Raw genomic sequence first — 12,110 nt, 5'->3', positions numbered from 1 at the left:
AGGTCACTGCAGCTACCGGAATGGCCACTTGCAGTACTGACAGGGCAGTGGGGACAAGCTTGCCCCACTGTCTCAAACAGCCGGAAAAGGGGACAGATGTTTGAACCAGCAGTCATTGGAGGCCAGGGCGTGGGAGCAGAGATGCAAACAGGAGATCTTTAGCAAATAGCTTGCTGTTCTTCCAGAGATCAGCGTTTGATTGCCAGCACCCACGTTGGGTGGCTCAGCACACCACCTCCAATAGATCTAATGACCTCTTCTGGCCTCCTTGGAAATTTACACATATGTCTGTCTGTCTGTCTGTCTGTCGTCTCTCTCTCTCTCTCTCTCTCTCTCTCTCTCTCTCTCTCTCTCTCTCTCTCTCACACACACACACACACACACACCTTTAAAAACCAGACATGCACAAGCTCAGAGGGTACGAGGTGCCCTAAATAGTGCCCAAGGGCTCCCCAAGAAAAAAAGTGTTTGGAGTTGAGGATGCTAGAGTTTTCAGGGCAGAGTGTAGAGAGGAAGGAGCCCCAGAGAGGTCAGCAGAGGGGCTCCCTTGCTTTTGACTGAGCCTCACTCTGCATAGGATTGGTTGAAGCCACCCACAAAAGTGGCTTCTTATGGTTGGGACAGTCTCCAGAGATGAGTCAGGCCTGGAATAATCTGGGTTGGTGGCAACTTCCTAAGAGGCCTGCAGATTCTTTGGTGAGGAGTCTGACCCCACTTCCCCTCCACTGAGTGTGGCTGGATTTACTTACTCATGTAGTTCCCAGGAACAGACTGTGGTGGCAGAGAGGGTGGGGGGGGTGACTTCAGCAACTAGGTCTTAGAAAGTATTCTGGCTTCCACCTTGTGCTCTCTTAGACCCTTCACTGGGGGGCGGGGCCAGGGGCAGGGCCAAGCTATGTCACTCCAGCCACCCTATGGGGAAGGTCCCCATGGAAAAGACCCTTACCAGGCAAGCACGTTCTTTTGCAAGCAGGTCCTAGCCCCAGTCATCACGACTATGACCCTTCCAGAGGTGACAGTTTGATTTCCAAAGATTGCCCTGTCGGGCTGCTCCTCAGATCTTGATGAGAGAAGAGCTGTCCACTGGCTAACACTGCTAGTTTTGAGGCAGCATCAGATAACCATCCAGGATGGGAGGATTCCCTACAAAGCAGATCACTGGGCAGGGGGATCAGGAAGGAAGTCCTGCAGCATTAGTGACAGATGGGTCCCAGCAAGAGGGTTGTGCCAGATTGGCAGGAGCCGGGCTTGAAGTCCTGCCTCAGAAGGATTCAACTAATCTCTAGTGTCTTACCTGCATCTCAGAGCAAAGGCCAATAAAGCTTAAAGGGATGTAACAGAACCCGGTCAACAACAAGGCAAAATGCCCTTGCAAAAACATGGGGTGTTCAAAGAAGCAGGAGCAGTGTTACTGCAGTCTGGAGAGAAACCACTCAGGAATTGTGTTTGCTGTGACCAACAGCCAGCAGAAGCAGCCGAAAGGAGGGGAGAAATGGTCTTTGATTTGGAGTTCCAAAAGGTCCAGCCCACCGTGGTGGGAAAGGCGTGCCTACGGCCGTGGGGGCATGTGGAGGTGACTTACCACAGTTCTGCAGTACCAGGGAAGAGTGAGTGGAATGGGAAATGGGTAGAATTACAATCCTCAAGTCTATTGGTCTATGTCAACCTGGCTACCAGGTTCTGTATCTCAGAGGTCACACAACCACTTGTAGCTACTGGCTGGGGAACTAGTTTTGAAACACACGAATCTGTGGAGGCTGTTTCATACTTATGCTAAGATACATTTACTTATTTGTTGAGACCTTCAGCTGAGGGATGGGGACTGTCACATTGATGGAGAATCTCTCTTACTCAACCCATTGATTCAGATACCATTCTTCCTCAGAAACACCCCCAGGGATGTATCCAGAAGGAAAAAAAGAAAAAAGCCAAAGAGATGAGGACTCTACCAGCTGTCTAGGTGGTTCGGAACTCAGCTAAGCTGGTTGTTAGAAACAATCAATGCAAACTCAGCAAGACCCAGGGCTAGAACTCCCAAGAGGGGAGATGTTCCCCAATCTCCCTTGGCCATGAGCTCAGTGCACGGTCTGGTCACAGGGCAGAGGCCTTCGAGACATCAGATGTCACAGACATCGTCGAGCATGAGGGTGGGTCTGGCCTTGGAACCTCCCATGGGTGTCAGAGGGAGATGATCGTTTTCTTAGTTGACTCCCACCTTTTTGGCACCATGTCACTGTGTCAAGAGTGTTGCTATCTGCTGAGGTGTCCTGACCTGCTGTGAGTGACAGGTTGGCAAAATGAACAGTAGATGTTTCTTTAGTACTCGGCATTCACCCATCGGCATCGTGTCTTTGTGAATGCTGAGTGAGAGCTAAGGCTGGACCAGCGACAAGAATTTTACTTGACATCCGTGTCCACCCACCTGATTGCCCCAACACATTGAGTTGAGGCTGGTCACTCATGGTGAAGAGCTGTAGACGAATTTCTAAATGGTCTTATGAAATAAACATGGAGCCAGATATAGGGGTGGAAACCGGAGAGATCAGGGAAATAGGGAAAGCCACAGCTAACCTCACCTCACCAACTCTGCAGCTTCCAAAGACTTCCTGTCTACCCAGGCCTATATGCCTTGCTGTTCTGCAATCTGATTTGCTCTCTCTGTCCATATACATCACTTTTTCCTGCCCAGTTCTGTCACTTCCTGTCTGTCTGTACAGACCTCCAGACCTCCGTGGTTAGTGTTGGCATTTAAGGCATGTGCCACCATGCCTGGCTCTGTTCCAGTGTGGCCTTGAACTCACAGAGATCCAGACAGATCCCTGCCTGCCAAGTGACAGATTAAAGGTACTCTATCATTGCCTGACTTCTGTTTAATATAATAGCTGTCTTTTCCCTGATCTCCAGGCAAGCTTTGTTTTTTAGAGCACAAATAAAATATCACCACAAATAGCCAAGGGAATTGAGGTTAAGTCACACCTGCCCCATGGCTGGGCTGGGCTTGGAACTCAGGCCCACACCATTTTAGGCCCTAGACATTGTATATCCACCCTGGTTGCCTATTGCTCCCTAGAGGTTGTCAACGAAGATCGTTCCCTCAAGGGAGACAGCAGTGTGCTTGTGGGTTTCAGATGAAAGATCAATGGCTTCTGTAGGCTGGTTAGTGTGCCAGGGTGTGGGAGGATCACAAATATGGCATGTCACTGAGTCGTCATGGGCCAAAGCAAGAGCCTCACGCCGGCAGGGCTAGCCTGAAAAAGGAGACAGGAAAGTCTACTGGCCAGGGAGCACTCAGGTTAAAGAGACTCCAGGGAAAGATCTAGGGTCAGATAGCACACTGGATAAGCGTGTGCCACGAGGTCTAATTTCTGCTAATTGCCACGTGACTGCCACCCGGGCATGTCACCTCAGCCATCCCTCGATGGTGCCTTACTTTCCTCCTTAAGGGTCTGGGTCAGCCGGTGTTATCTATCCCAGGGACTTGAAGAAGAAACTCAGCATGCAGTCCAGAACTGGGTCTGGTTTGTAAATGGTCTCTAAATGCTAGCCACAACTGTCTGTGTTTTATCACATTGGCTGCCTCTCTATACAGGGGAACTCTTCTTGCTTTTAAACTTACTTTTTGAAGGATTGGCTTATACTCGTCGTACACAGCGATGGCTTTCACGGACCTGTTTCCTTTCAAGCATGTCAAATACTCTGACCATAGTCACCCCCAACTTGAAACTCTTGAGGTCCCTCTGCATCCCTACCCCCCTTGATCTCCTTTCTTGGGCAGCTGGTTTCTTAGCTGGGAAATGTGAGACTGGAGACACACAGCTCTCAGGACTGCTGCCCCTGTGACATTTGCCTGACAAGGTCACAGGTGACTCCCTGAGGACAGAGACTGTCTTGTTTGTTCCTAGGACCAGAACCAAGTAGAGCAGTCAGTAGCTTCCCAGAGCGGCAGCCCCTGTTCCTAAGTCATGGAATTCATTCCTCCATTCCTGCTGATGCTGACTCCTGGCGTCTCCCTCAGCACCTTGGTACCTCTGGTCCTGTGTTGTCTTTTACCTTCTGCTCTACCTGGCTTCTTATGATGATTCTTTCCCAGGTGACCACAGTGCAAAGGGTATCCTGGCCCCTCTCTCGCTTTTCCTTGGGGAGAGAGAGACATGTTACCTAGTAGCTATCACTGTCCCTGCCCACCTGAGGCCAGCCACGGCCTCTGTCAGCCCTGGTGCAGATGCTGTTGGCTGTCCCCCGCACTTAGCTCCTCCATCTGGCCCGGATTTGCCTAGAAGGGATTGCCCACACGGGATTCCAAAGTGGGCGGAACCCTCTTGCGTGGAGACTAGGTTTCCAAAACCCTTCATCGGTGGGCAACCCTCGGGTCCATAGCAGCACCCAACATGTGATCACTACTTGAGACTGTGTGCCCACTGAGGACAGGTACCCCCCCCCCCCCCCCCCCCCCCCCCCCCCCCCCCGTGCAGCCTGGGCACCTGCCACAGAGGCCACTGTGCTGAATGGGGGAGTGGGACTCTGGAGCATGGCCACAGTGTGGGTGTGGCCCCACGTGGGTTGGCCCTGAGGCCGGCTGTGTTGGCTGCAGTGATGTGTGCCAGGGTCCCCGGGGAGCCTGAGTGCTATTTACTTCCTGGCACGATGCGGGGGATGGACTGGAGTAGCACAAGCTCCGAGATGCCCACTTGCCGCCAACTAGGTGTTTTCCCTATATGTCATTGGCACTTCCTTTACCCTCCTGGAGCACCACCCTAATTAAGATGTCCCTGGTGATCTTCTAAAGTCTTCTGTCCCTGAAGCTTTTGCTCCCGCCTTCTGCTGGTCCTGGATTACCTCCCTCCTCCTCCTCCTCCTCCTCCTCCTCCTCCTCCTCCTCCTCCTCCTCTTTTCCTTCCTCCTCTGCCTTTGGAACCTGGGCCATTTATATCCACTCCCTCCCCAGAAATTCTCGCAGGTCAGCCATAGTGCCACAGGCTACATTCTGTCTCTGCTGGGTGTTCCCACGGCTCTGTCCTCTGTCCTTCCTCCTCCTCAGTGAAGTAGCACCAGGTGGCCAGTGGTTCCCACCTTGTGTTGGGGGGACCCGATTGAGGAAGTCCCCATGGAGAAGTTGCCCCATTGTGTCCCTGAGTTTGTTGGGGTCCTAGCACCCTGACAAGCTAGGCTCTGCTACCTGTCTTCAACAGGACAGTTAGACAGGTAATGGGGAAAAACAGAGAAAGGAAATGCATTCAGTGTGGCCCCATTGGGAAGAGGAATCTTCACAAGTCCCATGTGAAACCTCTCTTCCTGGGAGACAAGTATCCTCCCAGGCGGACAGCAGGCTCCAGCCATTGTCTCCTCCCAGCACGGGGTCCTAGGGAAGTCCCAATTTCTTGAGGTCCATTGTCTCATAGAGAAGGCCCGCAGAGTCTCCTTTGGGTACCTTACGGGGTGGGGTGGGGTGGGGCAGGTGGGGGAGCTCCACTAAGGGCTAGCGTTAGACCCCAAAGAACCTCCTCATTCCCAGAAGCCTTAGGTGCCTCAGGGATCTTTTCTGCTGGGATTTTGCAGAACTGACCTCTGGAGTGGAGAGGTCAGTCAGTTGTCTGTCCATGTGGCCTGACTGGGGCGGGTGTGGGGTGGGTTCTCATGCAGAGGGCAGCTCACCCTTTTGCCCACACCTGCCCCGGGCACCCTGGGTCAGAGCTGTTAGCAATGGAGTAGTCTGTCAGGAAAACAGAATCCAAGGACTTAACAGTTATTGTCACTGCCGGAGAGGGAGGAGGTGGGTTGTCAATGAGAAGGGGGAGTTTCATATTCTCATTGTCGGGTCAGGGACCAGTTCATGATGCCTGTCCTCTCTGAGGGACCAGGGAGTCGCAGCCACTGGGCGGAACAGCCACCAGGTCCTTATGGAATCCCTGCTCCTCAAGAGTACTGGATTTTAGAATTGAAAGTCTAGTCAGCCACATAGCCCTGAACCCAACAGGTTCCTTTTCCAGCCTCAGAATGGGCCTGCTTCTCCAACACCTCCACCCACTTCCTGGATTGTGAAACTGAGTCTGGAATCTAGGATGCTGTGTTGCTCAGCCCAGGTCTGGCTTCTTCCTCCTCTAACCAGAGTCATTAGGTTATTTCCCCTCTTCCGACTTGGGCTGAACGCTGCAGGTGCAGGGATTGGCTCAGGGGATCACCTCAGCTCCAAGGCTGAGTCACCACCCAGCCACCAGTGTGGCTGCAGACAACATAGCCTGGGGCCCCACCAGGGAGGCTCCAGACAGTGCTGCGCTAGGCTCCTGGGCTTCAGAGAATCCAGTTTTCAGTATAGTGACTTGGTGAATGTTTCTGAAAAAAGTGACTGTGTGTGTGTGTGTGTGTGTGTGTGTGTGTGTGTGTGTGTGTGTGTGTGTTTGTGTGTGTATGCACCAATCCCCAGGTTCACTTGTGGGATAAGGGCTTTGGGTTGAATTTTATGCGTTCGGAATCTTCCTGTCTATAGAGCTGAATGATTAAAAGAAAAAAAAATTAAGGCTTCATGTAAATGGCAGAATGTAGTACTTGCTTTCTGGAAAGCCTGGAGGGGAAGGGGAGGGGGCAGGCTGCCTTCATGCTGGGGCCCAGAACCTCAGGAATTCGTGGGCAGTGGAGACAATCCTTGTGGCTGGCTGAGGGTTGCCCCAAGCACAGCTGGAGTAATTCCACACCTGGCTTGGTGCAGAGCCAACCTGGCCTATGATGATCTCTGTCACTGCACACCGAAGCTGTCTCCCGAGCTCCTGGGTGGAGCCTGCCCAGCCTGCCTCAGTTCCCCTGCAGGTCTACTCTGGACCTCAAAAGGGATCCGGGCTTTGACTGGGGCGAGGGTGGGTCAGGGGAGCACAGCTTGGTTGGCAGAGCACTCGCCTGGCCTGCATAACCCAATTATGCACAAACTCCAATACATAGACCCAGTGTGGGGGTGCACCTCTGTGATCTCAGCATTCTGGAGGTCTGAAGGATCAGAAGTTCAAGGTCATCCTTAGATATATAGAATTTGAGACCAACCTGGGATACACAACACTCCCTCCCTTCATAAAAAGCTATTTTTTTTCCCCAGATGGAGTAAAATCCTCTCTTTCCATCACCTCCTTTCTGGTCTCCGGGAATGCTGTGGGATGGCATCCATTCCTGCCATACCAGCCCCCTTATAGATTTTCCTTCCTGGGATAACATCTAAATGGTACTCTGACTCTCTCTGTGCCCCTACAAGACCTTAGGGTTGTGTCTCCAGGCTGTGGTTCCCTAGAAAGCACCGCCTCTTTGGAGGGTCTATGTATATACATATAACTTGATGTTTATGACTGGGGATGTGACTCAGTTGGTAGAGTGCATGCCAAGCACATCTGAAGCCCTGGGCTCCATCCCCAGCACGCATAATCTAGGCATAGTGGAGAGGGTTGCCTGGAATCTCAAGGCTTGGGAGGTGAACGGCAGATCAGAAGTTCAGGGTCATCCTGGGCTACATAGAAAGTTTGAGGCCAGCCTGGGATATAGGAGTCCCTGTCTCCAAAACAAAGCAAGACATGATTTATTGTCCTTTGGGGTCTCAGTGACCCTTGAGAGTGGCTTGCCCTGACTTGGCCCTTTCCACCACCAGACTTGGTGTTATCCAATGCTTATTCTTTCTTGGTTTTTGCTCCCTGGTGGTGAATGGTAAGCCAGGATAGGTCGGGTGTGGGCGGCGCTCAGAGTAGGGGTTGACGGCTGCCTTGTGGCAATAAGGTCAAGTGGGGGTCAGGTTGTTGAAATTGAAGACTTTTGGCGCGCGGGGAGGAGACTGAGCGTCCCTACTCCGGGCAAAGTCAAGGCAGACAGTCCTGTCTACGGAGGGGTGGGGTGGGATGTGGGGGGGGGGGGTGGAGAGGAGGTCAGTGGGCCCTGAAAGCGTCCCAGCTCCACCGCTCCTCCGGAGGCCCCCTGGCGCCGCCCCGGAGGCCCCGCCCCCGCCCGGGCCCCGCCCCTCCCCGTGCTGTAAACTGACAGCAGCTTCAGGCCTGGTGTTTGCATACAAAGGCGGCTTTACGCGCGCAGGTCCGCTTGGTGAGTAGCAGCGGGGACCTGGGGCCCAGCTCACACCCCCAGGCAAGTTCTTGGGATGTGGGGACCCGCAAGGAGTCCATGCGGGCCCGCGTCGCATCCCCCCCGGCCCTTCCCATGACGCGCCCGAGCTTGCAGGGGGCCCGACGGGGCTGGGACCCGGATGAGACTCATCCCAAGGGGCTTAGGATTCAGGCTTTGCAGCCGGGGATACTGAGGCCAGACTGGGAGGTTGACCTCCGGTGCCCAAGGGCACACCTCCGCTGGGTGGCAGCGATCCTGGAACGCAGATCCTCAGGTTACCCGGCCAGGCCTCCCTGCTGCTCTGCCGTGTGGTGGGCGCTGGGCCTGCGGTTCCCCCAGCCCGGGCTAGGGACAGGTTTACCTGGGGGAAGGCCCGGGGAATATAGAGCGAAAAGCAACGCTCTGGAAGTCATCTTCAGCAAAAGGGGGTTAGAGTCAGGGTGGCTGGCTGATCATTTGGGTGGCCAGTAGTTGCTGAGATACTCACCCTCCTTGGCAGGAAGCAAGAAGGTGAGAGCCGTGGGTGGGCAGGGCTGGACTGGGGACCGTGGGACACAGCGGCTTCCCACAGGGTAGCGACGTTGTGGGGAAGGTGAGCCTGTAGCGGTTCTTAGAGGAGTGGATGAACCCATGAGGATTCAGACGTGCTACCCACCCCCTGTTCCTTAATACGCGTGTTATGGATGAAAGCAGTTTAGGAATGCGTAATAATTCAGGACTGATAAGTACCCCAGTCAGGGAACTTTTCCGTGGCCCCAGAAAGGCTGAAAGATCCCCGTTGTGTTCGGTCCCCCATGTTGACCGCGCTTCCTGTTTGCTGACATCGCTTCTGCTGTCACGGGTTTTGTGTGTGTGTGTGTGTGGGTGTGTGTGTTTGGCCCTTATCCCTGCTTGTTGTAGGGCCTGGTGGTTGGGTTGGGAAGCCTGGGTCCTGTGCTTGGTGCTGTCTTGGTGGCCGCGCCACCCCGCGTGACTTCTCCCCTCTTTAGGTGGCAGTCGCCAACTTTCTTTAGGATGCTTGTCACTTTGGAAAGCGGGCGGTGGTGCAAGGGACAACATGCCCGGTCTTGTTGCCTGGGTGATGACTTGGGGTTCAGATGAGGGAGATGGGACCCTTGGTGGCTGTCCTGAGTGGGGAGGTCTCAGCTGGTGGGGCTGGGCCAGGCAGGCCTTTTGCTTATCTCTTGCTCTCAGGGCTTCGGGCTAGAGAGAGGGAAAGGTCAGGGGATGGCAAGGCAGCTGACCACTGATAGCTGGAGATCCATGGGCCCGAGAAGTCACTTCTGGAGCCTGGTTATCAGTTTCCCTATCTAGACGGAGTGGAAAAACCACACTCCATTTACCAGATTGTTGCCCAAATGAATTGAGGTGCTTCAGAGCAACTTCAGACTGTCACTCTAAGTGGGGAGCTCAGGGTACTACTGGGGGCCCTTTGCAGAGCTGGGCTCGTCCTGGCCGGCCCATGCTAGCTTCTGGTCCATCCCTGAGCTTCCTTGGCTCACCCCTACTACCCCACCTTAGATTGTAAATCCATTTTTCTGGTGTCTTCTCTGTCTTAGGTTCACGGTCTGAAAGGGTCCAATAATGATGTGAATTGATTTTAGCAAGTATGTAGGTGTGATAGGTACCTTGTTCTAGGATGGCTGGCTGTGGGGTTGGTGTCCTGTGCACTAACAGCCCTGGCCTTTGGAGTCTTATTTGAAAAACAACCAGGATGGAGTGATACAGGATGGTAGGTGATCCGGCTATACTGGGACATCCTCATATGTGAACGTGGAGCTGTTGTAGCTTGGACTGGCCTGGAACTTGCTATGTAGCCCAGGCTGTTCTTGACCTGTGTTGCCCAGGCTAGCCTGGAACTCAGGATCATCCTGCCTCAGCCTCCTTGATGGATGTTGGAATCAGAGACAAGTGCCCCTGGACACCCTGCCTGAAGCCATGTTTATTGTGGAATACTCTTTCAGTACCCCAGTATTCATCTGATCGAAATGTTCCTTGCTCTGCCTTTTTTTGTGTATAGGCACAATCTGGATACTTTAAATTTAAATACATACAAAGTACTCTGCTGTAAGGGACTTAGTTCAGTATTTATTTATTTATTTTTTTTGGAGCTGTTTGCCGCCATTGGGTCAGTATCAGTTTTTACCTGAAGTGTGGACGTGGGAAGGACTACAGGCTGTTTCCTAGTATCTCTGGGTGGTGGGTGCTGTTTAAATCACCCATCTCACAGGTTCAGAACGAGCCACAGTTCTCTTGGACAGGCAGGGGACACATGACCATGACTGGGACAGGATTGGAGGGGGAGGTGCAGTGACGAACAGAGGTCCCAGGAACAGAGCATTCTTGACCAAGATGTGCAGCTGGCTAGAGGGCTCTCCCAAGTGTGTGAGAGGACACTTGGCACTTCCAAGGGGGAACAAAGGTCCTGTGCCCTGCAAGGGAGCTAACGGTTAAGGGCTGAGGTTCTGAGTCCCAACCCAGGGCAGTGTCCCAGGGTATAGGGGCCATATTGTGTCTTCTATGTGTCCCCCTCCTGATGGCAGGGACCTGAGGACTCTTATAACCTGGGATTATAATAATACCCCCTTGTTGCCAGAGCAGGGACCATGTCCTAGCTGACCCTGCCATTTGGACAACCTTATCAGAAGCAATATTCAATTGTGTGTGTGTGTGTGTGTGTGTGTGTGTGTGTGTGTGTCTGTGCATGTCACAAGCATGAGTGTGGAGGTCAGAGGATGACTTCATAGAATCTCTTCTCAGCCCTTTACCCCCACAGGCTCCAGGAGTTGAGCCAGGCTCTTAGGCTTGGCAGCAGGCACCTTTCCCAGGAAGCGTCTCCTCAGCCCCTACATGTCCCTTTTCTGCTGAGTAGTTTTCATTGACATGGAGACCCCGAGACCACGTGTACAGGAGTTTTCAGACTTCCCATGAAAAACTGATGTGAAAGAAATACTTGTGTAGACGGAAAAGCCAAGGTCTCCTCCCCACCCCTGTGAGTGTGGGTATTTATAGAGCCCACAGCTCCCTTCCACTTTTAATAGGCTTGTACTATTCTGTACATAATGTGGGTGGTCAATAATTTATTAATCCAGGGTCTCGTTGACCTCAAAGTGATTCCTGCTTCTCCCTATCACAGTCAGGTCTGTGGTTAGTGCCACCCAAAAATACTGTGTTGTTTCTGGGGACTGGCGAGATGGCTCAGCAGGTAAGGGTGCCTGCTGCCAACCAGGATGACTGGAGTTCAGTTTCTGGAACCCACATTCCTGGAAAAAAAAAGAACAAACTCTGACTTGTTCTGTGGAAAGTAAGAGCTGACTTCCACTGATTATCTTCTGAGGTCCACTTATGTGCTGTAACACACACACTAGAACCCTGTGCAAACACACACACTAAAACCCTGTGCAAACACACACACTAAAACCACGATCTTTTTATCTGTAGGATCAGTTTTTTGTGGTGGGATTGCTGGGGTCTGCTCAGATGTGCCAGATGGGTAGTTCTTCCTGGGACTTTGTCGGGATAATGACCAGAGCATTGAGTGTATGGTCTGTGATTCTACTGTTATTATTGGAGTTTTTATGGAATGGTTTGATGTGGGGCCTTCTGAAAGGCCTTAAAAATTATTTTATACATGTGTGTTCGGGGGTGTGTGTATGTGTAAGTGGGAGTGTCTCTGTGTGTGTGCAGGTGGGAATGTGTGTGTGTGTGTGTGTGTGTGTGTGTGTGTGTGTTTGCAGATGTGTGTGTATGTGTGTGTGTGTGTGTGTGTGTAGGTATGTGTGTATGTGTGTGCAGGCTTGTGTGTGTACATGGGTGTGCGTGTGTGTGTGTGTGTGCAGGTGTATGTGGGTAGAGGTGTGTGTGTGTGTAGGTGGGTGTGTATATGTGCACATGTGGGGCCCTAAGGAAGGTCCACCTTATCTTTTGAGCCAGGATCTCCAAGTAGACTTGTTGCTACTGGTCCAGTTGGATTGGCTGACTTGGGATTTCACTGTCTCCTCCCCAGTGGCTCGTGCCTGGCTTTT

At 52.6% G+C, this 12,110-nt stretch overlaps 1 protein-coding gene across 8 annotated transcripts in view; it reads left to right on the top strand.

Annotated features, from left to right (window-relative positions):
- Window positions 1-12,110, top strand: part of Lpin1 (lipin 1) — a 76,776-nt gene that overhangs the window by 13,673 nt on the left and 50,993 nt on the right. The window contains exon 1 of one of the 8 annotated variants that reach the window (XM_036170745.1): window positions 7,995-8,064. The exons of 6 other annotated variants lie outside the window; for them this stretch is intronic. The gene's annotated coding sequence lies outside the window, so the exon portion shown is untranslated. Of the gene's footprint in view, window positions 1-7,994; window positions 8,065-8,545; window positions 8,596-12,110 lie in introns of those variants that run through there. One more of the 8 variants, XM_036170746.1, reaches the window with a different exon arrangement.

Source organism: Onychomys torridus, chromosome 21, assembly GCF_903995425.1.
Source record: "Onychomys torridus chromosome 21, mOncTor1.1, whole genome shotgun sequence".
Classification (NCBI taxonomy): Eukaryota; Metazoa; Chordata; class Mammalia; order Rodentia; family Cricetidae; genus Onychomys; species Onychomys torridus.
This window is presented reverse-complemented; position numbering and strand designations above follow the sequence as displayed.